The 18,391-nt window shown below is 38.2% G+C and overlaps 1 protein-coding gene across 1 annotated transcript in view; it reads right to left on the bottom strand.

Moving 5' to 3' along the window:
* LOC150080536 (NEDD4-like E3 ubiquitin-protein ligase WWP1) overlaps positions 1–18,391 on the bottom strand; it is a 167,013-nt gene that overhangs the window by 37,302 nt on the left and 111,320 nt on the right. The gene's annotated exons all lie outside the window — the stretch shown is intronic.

Below are 18,391 nucleotides of genomic sequence, written 5' to 3' on the forward strand. Positions count from 1 at the left end.
GTATTACACAGTGAGAAGTATCCAAATTTGTAGAAAGACTTATACGTTAATATTAGTAATCTTTATGCAACAATAGATATATAAAATTCTAAACAGCTGTTTAGAACAATGTCACAAATATGAAAAAAGTGGATAAGGATAAGCCTAAAAATAAAAGTTAAAAATGTGTTATACTTATGAAATTTTAAATGTCTGAATCATACTAGGTTATATTATCACTTCTTAATTCAAACTAAAAAACCAAGGATTCTATCAGAAAAGAGAAAGAAAATGTTTTTTTTTTTCTGTAAATGATACAAAAAAAAAAAACAAACAAACAGCGCACACTCTGTATCCACAACAAAATGTCTTAGAATTGCCACTTCAAATAGTAGTTCCCTGTTTACATAGGGAGGTACAGAGTTCTTCATGTACTCAATTAAATAGTACTTCCTTATGAAGATAGAGAAGTGCTGTTTATTTGAAATAGTGCAATGCCAAGACATTTAGTCCTGAAGGCAGTAAGCACTATTAAAGGAACAACTTTATTTTTTCTTTTTTAATCCATATTTTGCAAGACTAGAATAGGAAGAGGAAATATATACAGCTATCATTCCTAGATGGGTAGGCTATATCTAGTTAATCAGTCACTCCACTTATAACCAAAATGAATTTCTCAAGTGGGAATCCTTTAAATGGATAAAAAGATGCTAAGTTTATTAGAAATGTTTTTAGACCAGACAATACGAATCATTTAAGATGCCATCCTGCTTAAGGGATTCGTATTGTCTGGTTTAGTAAAATTCATATTGTCTGATCTTATAAAGATTCCATGTGTGTGTGTGTGTGTGTGTTATATTAAAAAATGTAAAAGAAATGTAAGTTTACACAAAAATTAGAGGAGGATATTAATGGAAATAGAAAGATGATATATGGGATGTTGAGGAATAAGAAAAGGAACAATGAAAAACCAGGGTTCCTAGTTGATACAAGTGGAAAATTAGTCACAGATGAGAAAGAAATCAGGAAACAGGTGCAGGACTATTTTACAACTGTGTTTAAATGCTAATGGAAAGGAAGATAGTGTAAGAAGAGAAGAATTTTCAGTGGGAAAAGAGAGCCCAAAGTCAGTCTTGGTGAAGTAAAAGAAGCAATGAAAAAGATGAAGAATGGAAAATCATCTGGAGTTGATGAGTTACCAGTTGAAGTTATTAGGGCTGCTGGTAACATTTGATTAAAATGGCTGTATGATATTATCAGCTTAGTTTGGAAAGAGAAAAGAATACCAGATGATTGGACAAAGGGAATCATCATACCAATTTTTAAGAAAGGGTCCAGAAGAGAATGTAAAAACTATAGAGAATCACTTTATTATGCCATTGTACCAAAATTTTTGAGCGAATATTCGAGACAAGATTAAGGAATAAAATAGAAGAGAGAATGAAGGAAGAACAGTATGGATTTAGAAGAGGAAGGTCAACGATTGACCTTATATTTCTATAAGAGAATTGCTAGAAAGACATTGGGAGTTTTCCAAGACCCTCTCTTTCTGGTATTTTTAGACTTTGAAAAAGAATATGATAATGTGCAAAGAGAAAAGGTGTGGGAAAGTACGGAGAAAATGGCAACAGACAGGGAGGAGGTTGTGATGATTAAAAATATGTATTCAAAGTGTGAAAGTTGTGTGAGGACAAAATTTGGGGAATCAGATTGGTTTCCACTGTCCAATGGACTTCAACAGGGTAGTGTATTGTCATCATTATTTTTTATTATTGTCATGGAAAATATCCTTGTATGGCAGATGATAAAAAAGGTGGCACAGCTGTATTTGCAAATGATGTTGTCTGGGCAAACAAGAAGGAAGAATTTCAAGAGAAACTAATACACTGGGAAAATGTAGTCAGTGAGTATGGTAAGATAAGTAGCCAAAAAAGCAAAGAGATGGTGATTGCAAAAGGGATAAAATTAGGGAATGAAATGTTGGAAGTGGTGAACAAATTTAAGTACCCAGGGAGTGTATTAACAAAGGATGGCAGTCTAGATATGGAAATAACAAGGAAAATAACAGCTAGTCAGAGTTTCTTCTGTAATGTTAACAGCATGTTATGGGCTAGGGAAATTCCAATGAAGTGTAAAAAGCTGATATATAGGGCATATTTTGTCCCTATTTTTACCTATGCTGCTGAGACTTGGAGGATGAATAAAAAGGATACCAGCAGAATCCAAGCAATGGAAATGAAGGTGTTAAGGACTATGCTAGCTAAAACTAAAAGAGACAAAATTAGAAATATTGACATTAGAATGAACTCGGGAATAGAAAGTTTGATGGAGAAGATGACTGCATCACGTTTGAGATGGTTTGGACACATGAAGAGAATGAACTTGAACAGAATATCAAGAATGATGTTTGAGATGAAAATGGACAAGAAGAGGCAGAGAGGAACACCCCAGAAAAGATGGAGAGATCATATTAGAGAAGATGTGGAAACAAAGGGAACTGGGTGGGAGAGAATGACAGAAGATAAGATTTGGGAAGACAGAAAAAGATGGAATGCTTTGATTCAGCTGACTCAATCCTAGGTTGGAACAGAAAGGAAGATACACATACAGTAGCTGTTTAGGAAAAAAAGTAACATCATTTTGATGCAGAGAAATTAATATATGTGATGCTTATGCCAAGAGAGATTATAAGTCACGGTGATCTCTAAAAGAAATATTCAACCTTGTCTAGCAATCTGAGTGTTTGAAGATGAGCACAGACTTTTTTTTTTTTTTTTAATCATGAAATAACACAGGACTGAGTTTTAGAAGGACAAATTAACTAAGCTTTCTTCATCCCACTGTAGAATTACCTGGGGATTAGCATATACGATATGGGTAGTGCACATTCCAAAAGATAAAGCTGTTTGTGCAGGGCAAGATTTCTCAAACTGGAAGGTGGAATGTAGTGTGCTATTATTAGTAAAACTATGAATTGGATTTCCTGTCAGTAGAAGAAGGTTATTAAGGCAGAAGTATTACCTGTTTGTTGTTTGTTCGTTATTTGGTTTTTAGGAGCATTAGCAACTAAGGCCATATTGCTCCGGGATATGTGGTGGTCATTCCCTGACCTTTCTGCATCCTCCGTATTTGGTGGTGACGGGCTCGAACCCCGGTCTAATCAAGAAGCGTGTGCTATGCACTGCTGCTCCTTCCCACCTGGCTACGGAGGCACCGAAGTATTACCTGCTGTCAAAGCTACTTTTCATCAGATTGTGTTCTGTAAGCTGATAAGTGGAATTTTTTTAAAAGCTAAAAAATAATTGTTTGCTTGCTAACCTTTGTTTAAAATACTAATGCAGTTATTATTTGTGTTTAGCTGATTATTTTGGTGAATTTGTTAGTTACTTGGCCTTCGACATTGCTTAAAACAAATCAGAAGTAGACTTCTGACACCACTGTGTTGTATAAATATATAATCACTCAAATTCTGCTGAGCATTAGTAGAGGCATATGATGCAAGAAAGCAAGCTTATGCAGCATCAGCCAAAAAATAAAAAAAAACCTTCCACTTCACCCCTCTGTTCATTCAAAATACCTGTCCAGCTGAGCCTTAAATTTATTTAGGCTATCAACCTCCACAACAAGGGATGGAAGTCTGTTCCACCAATCAACCACCCGCTGGCTAAAGGCAAACTTCCGCACATCCATCCTACATCTGTCTTTCCTCAATTTGAATTTATGCCCTCTCAGGTGATTATTCTGAGCAAGAGGAAATATTCCATCAACATTGAGCATGCTCAAACCATTCAAGGCTTTATACACCTCTATCAGATCACCTCGCCAGTGCCTAGTCTCCAAACACTGTAATTTGCAAAATTTAAGCCTTTCTTCCTAAGAGCAACCCTTTGTTCCATTCACTAATCTTGTTGCCCTTCTCTGTACTCATTCCAGCAGCTCTACATCCTTCTTGAAATGAGGCCTTCAGACCTGTATATAGTACTCAAGGTGTGGCCTTATACAAGGAAATTGCCTTATACATTGCTTTATACAAGGGAATAATCACCTTCTTATCCCTGCTAGAAAAATTCCTGTATATCATTGACAAGACACTATGAGCTACTCTTGCAGCCCGTCTGCACTGCTCAGAGAACTTCATATCTGCCTGCACAATTACCCCCAGGTCCTTTTCATTCTCTACCACTGTCAGTGTAGTACCACAGAGTTGATACGTTGCTCTGGGGTTGCTGTTTCCCATATGTAGTACTTTACATTTGTCAATGTTAAACTTCATTTGCCGCCTCTCAGCCCATCTGCTCAACCTTTCCAGATCCTGTTGATTGATTGATTGATTTAGATTTTATTGGCGATTAGCATCTAGGGCTATAATGCGCCAAGACCAGGTAATATATAAAAATTTATTCTCTCAGTGACCTAAGTAGTTAGGCCACCATGTCCAGATATATAATAAAAGACATAACAATAACGTAAAAATTTTAAATACGAGTAAAAACCTTTATTGATTTAAAAAAGCTAAAAACAGCAGACACATTGTCATTGTCAGATAAAATCTGACTGAGTGTATACGGCTCAGTCAGATGGTTAAAAGCGGTAAATGGATATTGCTAAAATCTGGACAGTCAATTAAAAGGTGTCTAATCGTTAAAATTGTGCCACAGGACACACACATAGGAGGGTCATCAGCCCTCAGCAAAAACGAATGAGTTAAATGACTGTGTCCTATGCGGGTCCGGGCAAGAACAACTTCCTCCTTACGATTCCTGCGCAGACTAGACTGCCACGGTTCAATAACAGGCTTTATACGATATAATTTATTCGCAGTCTGTCTATTCCACGAATCCTGCCATTGGGAATATATCTTTTGGTGTATTATTTGCCTGTAGTCTGTATAGGGGACTGACAGGCAGCGGTTATTATTGGGAATTGCTGATTTGGCTGCGGCGTCAGCCAAATCATTTCCCCTAATCCCAATGTGGTTGGGAATCCAGCAGAAGCGGATATCATATTCACGTCCAAGGAGGAAGTGAATCTTCTGCTGAATACTAGACAGAACTGGATGAGGATTATATCTCACAGATATTAAAGCCTGTAACATGCTGAGAGAATCGGAATATAAAATGAACCGTTGGTATTGGCATTCACTAATGTGATCCAAGGCTAACTCTATAGCATGCAGCTCTGCAATAAATATACTGCATTCAGAGGGAATCTGCTCCGATGTAGTGCTGTCTGTAAAGACAGCAGCAGATCCCACATATGATTCCGACTTCGAACCGTCTGTGTAAACTGGCGCGAAGTCAGAATGTTCAGCTCGGTGTGCTGAATAAAGCTGCAGGTAGACAGACGATGGAGTGTCCGACTTTCCCCAATTTCTAAGGGACAAGTCACATGTTGGAACATGAGCATGCCAGGGTGGAAGGGGTTGCTTTGGTGTTTGGGCAACCTTGTCTACCTTAATATTAAGTTCTTTGAGTAGCTCTTGGAGACGAATACCAAAAGGACGATTGGCAGTCTTACGGGTGTTGTACAAATTTTCCCATCGTGGCTCAAAAACGAATGGCCACGTAGGATGGTCTGGCAGGGATTTCAGTTTTAAGGCGTACTTTAGGGACAACTGCTTACGTCGAAGTGATAACGGTGGTTCGTTTGCGTCGACGTATAAGCTCTGGACAGGAGATGTTCGAAATGCTCCAATAGCGATACGGAGAGCCTGATGATGGACAGGATCCAGCCATCGAAGTACACTGTCTCTGGCCGAATTGTATACCAGGGACCCGTAATCTAGTCTGGATCGTACAAGTGCACGATAGATGCGTAGTAGGGTACATCGATCCGCACCCCAAGATGTTGAGGAAAGAGAACGCTGAATATTCAGCCCTCTTGTGCACTTTGTGCGGAGTTGACGGATGTGATCCAGAAAGGTCAGCTTTTTATCGAATACGAGTCCCATGAATTTTGTGTCCGCTGCTACTGGAATTGCATTTTGTCCGAGCTTTAATTCAGGTTCAGGATGAAGATTACGCTTACGACAAAAGTGTACACAAACGGTCTTCTCCGGCGAGAACCTGAAGCCATTAGCAAGAGCCCAGGAGTTGAGGCGATCAATAGCTTTCTGCAGTTGTCTTTCAATAACCCTCATGTTGCATGACTGACAAAATATGCTAAAGTCATCAACATAGAGGGCACTGTTTACAGTTGGAGGAAGTTGTTCTGTGATGGAATTGACTTTGATGGCAAAAAGCGTGACACCAGATCCTGTTGCAGCAGCATAGCATCAGTAGCGTCCTTAACAACCCTGCCAACCTTTGTATCGTCTTCAAACTTGGACATTAAGCTTGATATATCATCATCAATATTATTTATAAATACAGAAAACAATAATGGACCCAACACTGAACTCTGAAGGACTCCACTAATAACATTAGTCCACGATGAGCAGTGTTCATTGATTACCACTCTCTGTCTTCTCCCTCAGATATGTGTTGTACCAATATACAAAAATTGGAATTCTGCTGCCATTATTACAATACTGATATAGAAACAATATAGGCGCTAAATGGATTGTTTTCTATGTAGTTTTGTGGGAGTGGGAACAATATCATATGTGTTTTTTATTAGGTCCAGAAACTATAAATTTATCGCAATAGAAATATTATTTTATAATGTAATTGTATTACATAGTACATAACATAATTCAGAATCCTGCCATCAAAAAAGTGAGATTAGTGCAGCAATACTACTTTCATATTAAATTTAGACTAGAATCATGCCACGGACTAGTGCAGCAAAACAAAGAGAAAAGTAGCAAGAATGTGTTGATCCATGCACAATATAGATTAAGTTCCTGATGCACCAAAAACCCTGCTAAAATCCTATAACAATGTGTTGATTCAGGGGAGAATTGCTCTTGGCAGTTCACCTAGAACAGGACTATATATGTGTATTATTTGCTCTCTTTTTGTGAAGCTACATTTACCAGCAAATGATAGAGCCATGGGGGGATAACTTAGAATGTATTTGTTCCAAAGAGCACGAGGAGGTTAAGCACAAATTTGGCATTCTGACGTGCTTATATGAGGAATTCAAGAATAGGGTTGATGCCCTCGAAGGATTAAAAAGAGAGAGAGAGAGAGATTTAACAAGCCCAACACTGGAGCCAATGCTCCAACAGCTGATAACGCAATGACATCTTCCACAGTAGAGATCCTTAGTCCCACACAAAGAAGGTATAGTTGGTGACTTGATTTTCATAGACAAGAGGAAATGTATTGTGAAAAAAGGCCAAGTGGAATAGTACCAAGGTATATCTGGCAGGGGCTAAAGTTGAATTGTAGAGCAGCTATCATCTTTTAAGGGCAAAAAGGGCACTGTTGCACAAATTCATTATTAGTTCCAACTGAATATTAATTAACTCAATTTGTACTAAGTATTAGTTAATTAACAAGTATACAGGGCAATGACAAAAAATTGCCCCAAATTAGGATTTAAATTGAAAGTGTCTACAATTCTGTCCAAAACAGAAGAGAGTTACGAGATGAGACCTCTGTCAATGAATTCACCCCTGGAGAGACCATGCAAGGCTCATGGGATAGAATTTTTCTCAGCATGATCTATGTTTGTTAACTGGAGAGATTGTTTTTAAAAGGATGGAATACACTTAAATAGAAAGGGTGCAAGAATACGAGGAGCAGCACGAAAGTAATGCCTCCTACTTTTTCCCTCAGAAAATTTAATTCCTACAACTATGCCTTTTACATCAATTAATCTGCAATCACTAATAAACGCACTGTTATTTTTCCACAAAGTCACCATCATTTTCTATGCACTTCTGCCCTCTCTGAGGGCAGATGCTGTATTCCCATCCTGTAAAAGTCCTTACTCTAGCTCTGGAGGGCTTTGCGAACACTGTGCTCTAGCTGGTCGTAGTCTGCAAAATGGGCTTCACAGAGTGCATTCTTTAGCGGGCCAAATAGGTGATAGTTCGAAGGTGCAAGGTCTGGGCTATGAGATGGGGTGAGGAAGAATAGAACACCTAAGTTTTGCAATGACCTCCATCATTCGCAGACTGATGTGGGGTCATGCATTGTCATGAAGAAGAACCTCATTAAGGTTTTTGTCTGATTGAACTCTATGGATGTGGGCTTTCAACTTTTTCAACATTTCTACATATTGATCTGAGTTGATTGTGGCGCCATGCTCCAAGAAGTCCCCAAGCAAGACCCCCATCTTGGTTTCAAAACACTGTTGCCATGACTTTAAAGAGGGAAGGCTGTCTTTTGAATTTCTTGTGCAGTGAATTCTGATGGTGTCATTCCATTGACTGTCCCTTCATTCCAAGGTTATAATGGTGGATCCAGATTTCGTCACCTGTGACTATGTGTGAAAGAAAAACTTCTCCTTCATTCTTGTAGTACTGGAGAAGTTCCATACAGATGACATTCCGGGCTTCTTTGTGCTCACATGGCAGCAATTTCGGGACCCACTGGGCACAAACCTTGTTGTAGCCTAGTTCCTTTATGATGGTTATCACAGCAGGTTTCCCTATATCTACTGCATCACACAATTTGCATGTTGTGATGCGACAGTCCTTTTTTATCAGCGTGTCACTGACGTTACTGGCCGGCCACTTCAGGGCTTGTCAATAATGTCACTTTCCCCACTCTTAAAAGTAAGTGTCTTACCCAACATCTAACTGTACTCACATCTACAGAACTGTCACAATAAACATTTTTGAGACATGTATGGATTTCGATAGGCATCACTTCTTCCTTGGTAAGAAATTCAATTACCACTCTTTGCTTGTTACATATATCTATAACATCCACCATTTTCATTACAGCACCACTCAGTATGGTGAAGAGACCTCTAGTGACCACTCAGTGACATGCAAAATGATCTACGGTGCCACATTTGAAAGCAAAAAATTAGGAGGCATTACTTTCGTACTGGTCCTCGTACTTGCAGGTGCTATTCAGGAGTAGACATATTGGAAAACTACTAGAGGCAATACACAGACTAATAGGTTAACAGCAGCCACGGGCAGAGATGCATTGCTTCTATTGTAACATGCAGTGACCTGAAAACAAGGTGCTGGGAATTTCAAGGCTTGCTGATGGACCTCATGGAAAAAACAAACACATAAATATAAGAGTAAAAACACATAAATATAAGATGTGCACTAATGATAGGAGCATAATAAATAAATCTGATGAATCTGAAGCATTGATCAAATCATCAAAGGCAAACATTGTAGGGATATTGGACATGAAAGTAAGAGTGTGTCAACAGGCCTAATGACTGTGATAAGTACAATGATATCACTCAGACATAAGGGAATCAGAATTTGAATATGGGAAGTAAAATGTGTAAGAAAGGACAAACAGGACAGGAGAGAGAGGGAGGGGTTATGCTCTTGGTTAAAAATCACATAAAATTTAAGGCTGTGCATCCAGTTGACATGGGAAGCCAGTGTAATGTGGAGCAAGTCTGGTGTGGCATAAGCACTGGGAAAACAAAATGAGAGTAAGAATATGTTACAGGCCTAATGACAGAAATGAGTACAATGAGCAACAGTACAGATATAGAGAGCGAGCAAGTAAATCAGAATGTCTTATAAAGGTGGATTTTAACTTTCCAGATATGAATTGGAACTTGTGGATTGGTCACTCACACAGTAGCAAGATGTTTGTGGAAATACAGTCATAAAAAAATAAAATTTTTTTATGACTGTATTTTTATTTTCTTGTTCAATTATATGCCCTGTAGCTTGTCGTCTGTCGCGTCCACCACCAATCATTTCATCGTTTGCCACTCCTACCTGTCAATCAATATATCCTTCTCAATTTCTGCTCCAGACCGATAACACCTACCGTCTGTTTACCGAGCGAGCAGCGCTAGAGTGCCGTGTTGGGAAACTAATTTTCCGCGTAAGTTATCTGCCTTTTCTCGTCGTTCTCGTGCTGGCTTTCTTTACCTTAGTCTATTTTTTTTTTATTATTACAATTTGTTAACAATTGACCATACATTTTTATAATATAAAAAAAAAAAAAACTAATCAGAAGGATATTTTTCTTGCCCATTTATCAGCAAAATCTTTGAAGACTTTCTCAAAATTTAAATTCATTGCTTCTTCTCTTTCAATGGAAGCATTGTCAACCTTAAACATAGTTTAATTAACTTTAATTGGGAAAAGCTTCTTTTCCCAGGTGCTACAGTCACTGGAATCGTTAAAAATATTCTTAGGATTATCAATAAATTCAGAAATCCAGTGGCTCTTTTCTTAGTTGCGAGAAATTTGAAAATATTTAAAGGATTTTCAAAGTAGGATTCTGGAAGAATTTGTTTCGGTGCTTCCATTTCCTCCACTAGCATATGGCCATCAATATCTGGTACCTTCACAGACTTGACCAATTTGTTGCCCTCAATTACTTTGGCATCTGAAAGTGCAATTTCTAAATCTGCAGCATATTTTTTTAACTCGTCCTTTCGAATTCTTAGAAATTTACCCAAGAAACCAAAAAGATTATTATGTTTTGCTAACTGCTAGAAACATGGCTCTAGAGATTGCAAAGCCTTGTCTACGATTTTATTTAAAGCAGTTTACCTTGAAAGCTTCCTAGGGATTTGTTATTGGTTCATCAGCAGGCTCGTAATTGAAGTGCCTCTTTCTTTTTTGTAATCTTCTTTGTGAAAAATTCTTCGTGAGATATTTCCAATTCTGTCGCAAGTTCTGAGGCACCAACTAAGACTTGTTTAAAGTCAGTTTGGCATCCAGTGCATAAGGTTTTTAAATGAAGAAAGAGCTCTGGCAAGATCTATAGAATCACTTTGCAGTTCTTTTCTAACAAAATTTACGTGAAACAACAAATCATGCCAAAATACTAATGAAATAAGAAACTTGTATTCCTTGATCTGGTCAGCTAGTGATTCAGCTTCACTTCTTGATTGGGCATCTTCTGATGCTATTTCCAAAAGCACATCATCGAAATCACCAACTTGATACCTTAAAGCCTTCACACTTTGCTTCAACACTCCCACCTTGTTTCACAGAGAGGCTTTGCAGAAAGACCCTTCATCGCCTATTTTTGAAAAACTGACCAACCCTTTGTTAATGCTGAAAAGAGCATGTACAGATCCAAGGTGTCCCAAAAAAGGTCATTGCATTAGGACAGGTTTTGGCCATATCTCCTAGAATTAGATTGTAATTGTGACAAGCATATGGTGTAAAAAATGCCCTTGAATTTTCCTGTAAAAGCCCTGCCTGAACACCTGAAACTTTTCTCTCATATTAGTTCCATTGTCAGAACCTCGACCTTGGATATTAGTTATGTCTAATCGTAATATTTCGAGATCCTGTTTCAGAACACTACAAATTTTCTCCAGTGCTGCTCTTCACATTAATAAATTTTATGAACTGTTCATACTCACTGACTGATGTATTGGGGAACATTCTGTTGAAGATGTATCTAATTGTCAGGGACGTTTGTTCCTGATCAGTGCCAGATTAAGGCACGAGCTAACAGGCAAGTCACCCAGTGTGCCATTCTTACAGGGGCTCCAGAAGCTGATTATATATAGCTCAGAGTCTGCAACCTTAGACTGTGATGTATATTTATATTTGACACTGGTTTCACTGAATATTTCATGACTATCTTTTATTTACTAATATTTCTATAAGTGTGGCATCAGTCTAAAACTCTAAGCAATACTTGGGCAGCCAGTCGCCAGGTTGATAAGAATGTGTTACATTTAATTTTAAAAAACTGCTGATTTATTAATGAAATTCATTAATTGCCTTGGGACGTGAATCTATCTTCCAAATTTCACAGGTTCCTTTCAAGCTCGGCTCCAATGCAGGTGCATTGGCATAGTTATGCAACTGGGCTTGTGTCATATTCCAGCTCCAACTCAATAAATAAAATGACAAATAATATAAATTTTACTTATCTACATAACAAGCACATTATTCAAATAAAAACACACCAACATTACAAAAAAACTTTACAGCGATGCGTACTGTGTACGGTGGGGCAAGCGGGATTGCTAGGCCATACAATGGGTGCCAGATGAAAGTAATTAATTTTCATACATGCATACACCATCTTATGTCTGGCCCATATGTAAAGTGGGGTATACGTGTGTGAAAATTAATTACTTTTGATATTTCAAGGGATGTGTAAAAACTGGCCTTGTGATAATTACCCTAGATAATAGCCAAAATTTTCACACCTTTATAAATTATACAGACTTTGCTTTTCACATATAGCAGAACCCAGATAAGAAATTCCTGCACAAGAAGTTTTCCCCTGTACAAGGTTTGGTTTAAGTCCCAATTTCAATTCTGCATATTATAATGTATTATTTTCTCACATAGGAAGTTTCCTGGATAAAAGGTTTTCCTGCATAAAAAATTTGTGATAAAGAATACACAGAGTATTATTATAATGACATTTTCCCACTTAATGTTTTTTTTTTTAAATATACAAATTCTTTATTTTTAATATTAATTATTAAAATTAATTGGAGGGTGGTGAAATAGCATCATTTTTGATATACATGTATCTGATATTGTGAATGCCTTCACGAGTTGCTCTGATATTGCACTACCCTCCAATAAGCAATGCTTCACCAATGGAGAAGACTTATGTTACGTGGATATCACCACCCAAAGGGTGGTGGTATTCGCCGAGAATCCACCATCAAAGTGTTGCTTATTCGAGGTAGTTCAATATCGGGGCAACTCGCTGGGAAGTGGGAAGGCATTCACAATATGAGATGTAACAGAAATGATGCCATTTCACCTATTTCTGTGATTTACTACAAACTAAAATGATGCTTGGCACTAACTCATATTGATTAGTGAATTTCGCATAGTCTGAGGCTTTCAGCACTAAAACCTTTTTAGTATAAATATTTTGATATAACAGAAGTGACATATGGCGATTGTTTTCATCGATATCCATAAATGGATAGCACAGTGATGCATTTGCTGTTAAGTTCTGATGGTTCTGAACAGTTCTGAATTATTTAGTGGATTGTTGCTCTGTATTATTGTAATTGTGATCTTTTAAGGTATGTTGGAACTCCAAAGGAGCTCATTCTTCCAACTTGGTAAGGAGTATTTGGTAAGGAGTTGAACAGAATGTTAAGTAATTAGAAATCCTCAGTTTAAAAATGTTTCCCATAGGCAGTGAAATATTTATAAATTCTGAAATAGTACTTAAAAACGATCCTTTCATTTTTATTTGTGTAGTTAATATTTCATACCCTTATGTCAGTTTCCCTTCTAAGAAGTTTTCCTGTGTAAGACGTTTTAAACCTCCAGTCCCTTGGAAAACTTCTTATCTGTGTTCTACTGTATTATGAATTCAAAAAATAAAATAAAATAATAATGATAATAATAATAATAAAAAAAAACATTATTCATAAAATGCTAATCATATTTTCTAAACATATGTAAAAAAAAAGTCATTGTTTTGGGTTTCGCAGGAGCCCCGCACAATTTAAATATGTTCTAAAATCAATTCTTTAACTTCAAAAAAAAACTTTTTCCTTCTCTTTTTTCTTTTCATTTAATTTTAATTTTCCTGCCACGCGCAGGGCCCGATTAGAAATTAGGAGATCACTGATCACTCTGCCCTTATCAATGTCAGTTCATCAGTCACTGCAATTTTTAAATTACATGTTCTCTAATTATTCATTACTATGCAATACAAAGTGACATAGGGAAATTCTGTATTAATTTACTTTGAACTGGAATTTGGGGAGTACAATGTGTACAGAAAGGATAGACAGGATAGAAAGGGAGGAGGTGTTATGCTGTTAATTAAGAAAAACATAAAATCAAAAGAAGTGCATCCAGTTGATATAGATGAACAGTACACTGTTGAGTCAGTTTGTTGTGACATAAGCACTGCGAAAGCAAAAATAAGAGTAGGAGTGCGTTATAGGCCTAATGACTCGAATGAGTACAATGAACAATTGTACAGAGAAATAGAGTGGGCTAGTAAATCGGAATGTCTTATAATGGGGGATTTTCACTTCCCAGATATTGATTGGAACTTGTGCATTGGTCACTCACACACTAGTCAGACTTTTGTGGATTTATTGGATGATTGTTTTCTGCAGCAGCATGTTCGAGAAGCAACCAGAGAAAGTAATATTCTTTATCTGGTTAACAGCAGTGATCATTCGTGTGTTAAGAATTTGCAGATAAAGGAACCACTAGGTGGCAGTGATCACAGTGTACTGATGTGGGATTTACTTAAAGATTTAATTACCATCAGGGGTAAAGGAAAGGGTTTTTGCTTCCGTAAAGGTGAGTACAGTGGTCTCCGACAGTTTTTAAATTCTGTACAATGGGATCAAGTGACGATGTTACCAACAGTAAATTCTAAGTGGGAAGCATTCAAGGAATTAATCATGGATGCTACTAAAAGTTTCATACCTATTAAGAAATATTGTTCAAAGTTTAGGCCTAAATGGTTATCTAATAAACTAATGAGACTCGTAACAGAGAAGAAAAATGCATGTGATGCATATAAATTATCAAGCGACTCAGAAGCCTATGGCAGATATAAGCTAGTCTGTAATCAGGTCACAAAGGAGGTTAGGCAGGCGAAGGCAGATTACGAGAAATCCTTGGCAAAAGATGCTAAGAAAAACAGCAAGGATTTCTTTACTTATATAAACTCTAAAAGGAAGGGGATGAATCTGATTGGTCCACTTGACATCGATGGTTCGACTGTTGATGATCCTGCTCAGATAGACCTGGGAGTAAACAAACTGAATGAGTATTTTGCATCTACATTCACACATGAGGAATTATTAAGGTTTGAAAATGGCAGAAGGTTATCAAATTGTAGCAGGATACTTATGATTGTAAAAAGGATAGGTGGAACAGGACCAGGGTATGTCTGCCAGGGGCAAAGGTTGATGATGTTGTAGAGCGGATATCATCTTTTAAGGGCACAAAAGGTGATATAGTTGTACACATTAGCACTAATGATATTAAGAGTAGGAGACCAGCAGAATTACTTAACAAGTACAGGTCACTGTTGAAAAAAAGCCGTGAAGTAGGGTTGAATTTGAAAGTGTCTGCAATTCTGCCCAGACACGATAGGAGGGAGTATATGATGAGAGCCTTGTCGTTTCGCAATTCGGCCCTGGAAAGATTCGGCAAGGCTCAAGTGGTAGAATTTTTTTCAGCCTGGACTGTACTTGTTAACAGGAGAGATTGCTTCTACAGGGATGGGATACACTTAAATAGAAAGGGTGCAAGAATATTTGCTGATGCTATCGAGGCAGTGTTAGGTGGATCGGAAAACTGCTAGCTTGGGGGGGAGACAAAGACAAATAGATTAACAGTAGCCACCGGCAGAGGTGAAAGAGATTCTTGCAATGCTTCTATTGGAATGAGCAGAAGCCTGAAAAACAATATGCAGGATATTTCAGAGACTGCTGGAAGTCATTGCGGTACAAGTAAACACATGGGTTGTGATAGGGTAGCTAAGAATAGAAACAGGTGCATGTATACTTGCGTGTACACCAATGCTAGGAGTTTAGTAAATAAATTTGATGAATTTGAGGTTTTGCTCAAAACATCAAAGGCAGATATTGTTGGGATATCAGAGACATGGTGTCACACAGATATAAGGAATGCAGAACTGGAATTTGGGGAGTACAACGTCTACAGAAAGGATAGACAGGATAGGAAGGGAGGAGGGGTTATGCTATTAGTTAAAAAACACATAAAATCCAAGGAAGTGAAGCCAGTCGACATCGATGGACAGGGCAGTGTCGAGTCAGTTTGGTGTGACATAAGCATGGGTAAATCAAAATTGAGAGTAGGAGTGTGCTATAGGCCTAATGACTCTGATGAGTATAATAAGATACTGTATAGGGAAATAGAATGGGCCAGTAAATCAGAGAGTCTTATAATGGGGGATTTTAATTTCCCAGATATTGACTGGAATTTGTGGGTTGGTCACTCACACACTAGCAAGGCTTTTGTGGATTTATTGGATGATTGTTTTCTACACCAGCATGTTCGGGAGGCAACTAGAGGGAGTAATACTCTTGATCTGATTATCAGTAGTGATTCCTCATGCATTAAGAATCTGCAGATAAAGGAACCACTAGGTGGCAGTGATCACAGTGTGCTGAAGTGGGATTTACTCAAGGAGGTAACTACCATCAGAGGTAAAGGGAAGGGTTTTTGCTTTCGTAAAGGCGACTATGATGGGCTGAGACAGTATTTAAATTCTATACAGTGGGACCAACTGATGATGTTACCAACAGCAAATTCAAAATGGGAAGCATTCAAGGACTAATCTTGGAAGCTACCAGGCTTTACATACCAACCAAGAAATATTGTTCAAGGTTCAGGCCTAAATGGTTGTCAGATGAACTAATGAGACATATGGCAGAGAAGAAAAATGCATGGCATACATACAAATTAATGAGTGACATCGAAGCCTATGATAGATATAAGTTGGTCTGTAACCAAGTCACAAAGGAGATTAGGCAGGCAAAGGCAGATTATGAGAAATCCTTGGCAAAGGATGCAAAGAAAAACAGAAAAGAGTTCTTTACCTATTTAAACTCAAGAAGGAAAGGGATGAATCAGATTGGTCCACTGGATGTTGATGGTTCAACAGTTGAGGATCCTGCTCAGGTGGCTAACAATCTAAACGAGTATTTTGCATCTACATTCACACATGAGGAGTTATTCAGGAAGGGGAATGTTGTAGGTGAAGTAAACATTGGCAGTGAGCTAGATGATTTTCTAATAACTGAGAGGAAAGTGGAGGAGAAATTGTTGAGGATAAACATAAAAAAGGCACCCGGGGTGGATGGGATCTATCCAGTTATATTAAAGGAGGCAGCAAAGGAAGTAAGCAAACCACTGGCCATAATTATGAGAGCTTCTTTGGACTCAGGGGAGGTACCCATAGACTGGAGATGTGCAAATGTAACCCCAATTCACAAAGGAGGATCAAAGGCTGACACAAGTAATTATAGACCTGTTAGTTTAACTTCGGTTCCAGGAAAATTAATGGAGGCACTGGTTAAAGAAGCACTGCAGGATCATCTGGACAAGAATTCAGTTATAGCTCAGACACAGCATGGTTTTGTTAAGGGCAGGTCTTGTCTGACCAATTTGATTGGATACTATGATGTAGTCACAAAAGAACTGAATGCAGGGAATAGTCACAAAAGAACTGAATGCAGGGAATAACTTTGATATTATATATTTGGATCTTAGAAAGGCTTTTGATACTGTTGCGCATGGAAGACTACTGCACAAATTGGAGCAGTGTGGCATTGGAGGCAAATTGCTGCTATGGATAAAGGGATGGTTGAGTGGCAGAAGACAGAGAGTGGTAATCAATGGACACTGCTCAACGTGGACTAATGTTATTAGTGGAGTTCCTCAGGGTTCAGTGTTGGGTCCATTGTTGTTTTCTGTATTTATAAATGATATAGATGATGGTATATCAAGCTTAATGTCCAAGTTTACAGACGATACAAAGGTTGGTAGGGTTGTTAAGGACACTACTGATGCTATGCTGCGGCAACAGGATCTGGAAAGGTTGAGCAGATGGGCTGAGAGGTGGCAAATGAAGTTTAACATTGACAAATGAAAAGTACTACATATGGGAAACAGTAACCCCAGATCAACGTATCAACTCTGTGGTACTACACTGACAGTGGTAGAGAATGAAAAGGACCTGGGGGTAATTGTGCAGGCAGATATGAAGTTCTGTGAGCAGTGCAGACGAGCTGCAAGAGTAGCTCATGGTGTCTTGTCAATGATATACAGGAATTTTTCTAGCAGGGATAGGGATGTGATTATTCCCTTGTATAAGGCATTGGTCAGGCCACACCTTGAGTACTGTATACAGGTCTGGAGGCCTCATTTCAAGAAGGATGTAGAGCTGCTGGAACGAGTACAGAGAAGGGCAACAAGATTAGTGAATGGAACAAAGGGTTGCTCTTACGAAGAAAGGCTTAAGTTTTGCAAATTACAGAGTCTGGAGACTAGGCATCGGCGAGGTGATCTGATAGAGGTGTATAAGGCTTTGAATGGCTTGAGCATGCTCAATGCCGATGGGATTCTTCCTCTTGCTCAGAATAATCACCTGAGAGGGCATAAATTCAAATTGAGGAAGGACGGGTGTCGGATTGATGTGCGGAAATTTGCCTTTAGCCAGCGGGCAGTTGGTTTGTGGAATAGACCTCAATCACTTGTTGTTGAAGTTGATAGCCTAAACAAATTTAAGGCTCAGCTGGACAGGTATTTCGAATGAAAGGAGGGGTGAAATGGGAGTAGTGGTTGTGCTTTTTTTTTTTTTGGCTGATGCTGAATAAGCTTGCTTTCTTGCATCATATGCCTCTACTAATGCTAATG

The sequence above is a fragment of the Mastigoproctus giganteus genome, chromosome 9, assembly GCF_048544385.1.
Source record: "Mastigoproctus giganteus isolate SK-2022 chromosome 9, ASM4854438v1, whole genome shotgun sequence".
NCBI classification, from domain to species: Eukaryota; Metazoa; Arthropoda; class Arachnida; order Uropygi; family Thelyphonidae; genus Mastigoproctus; species Mastigoproctus giganteus.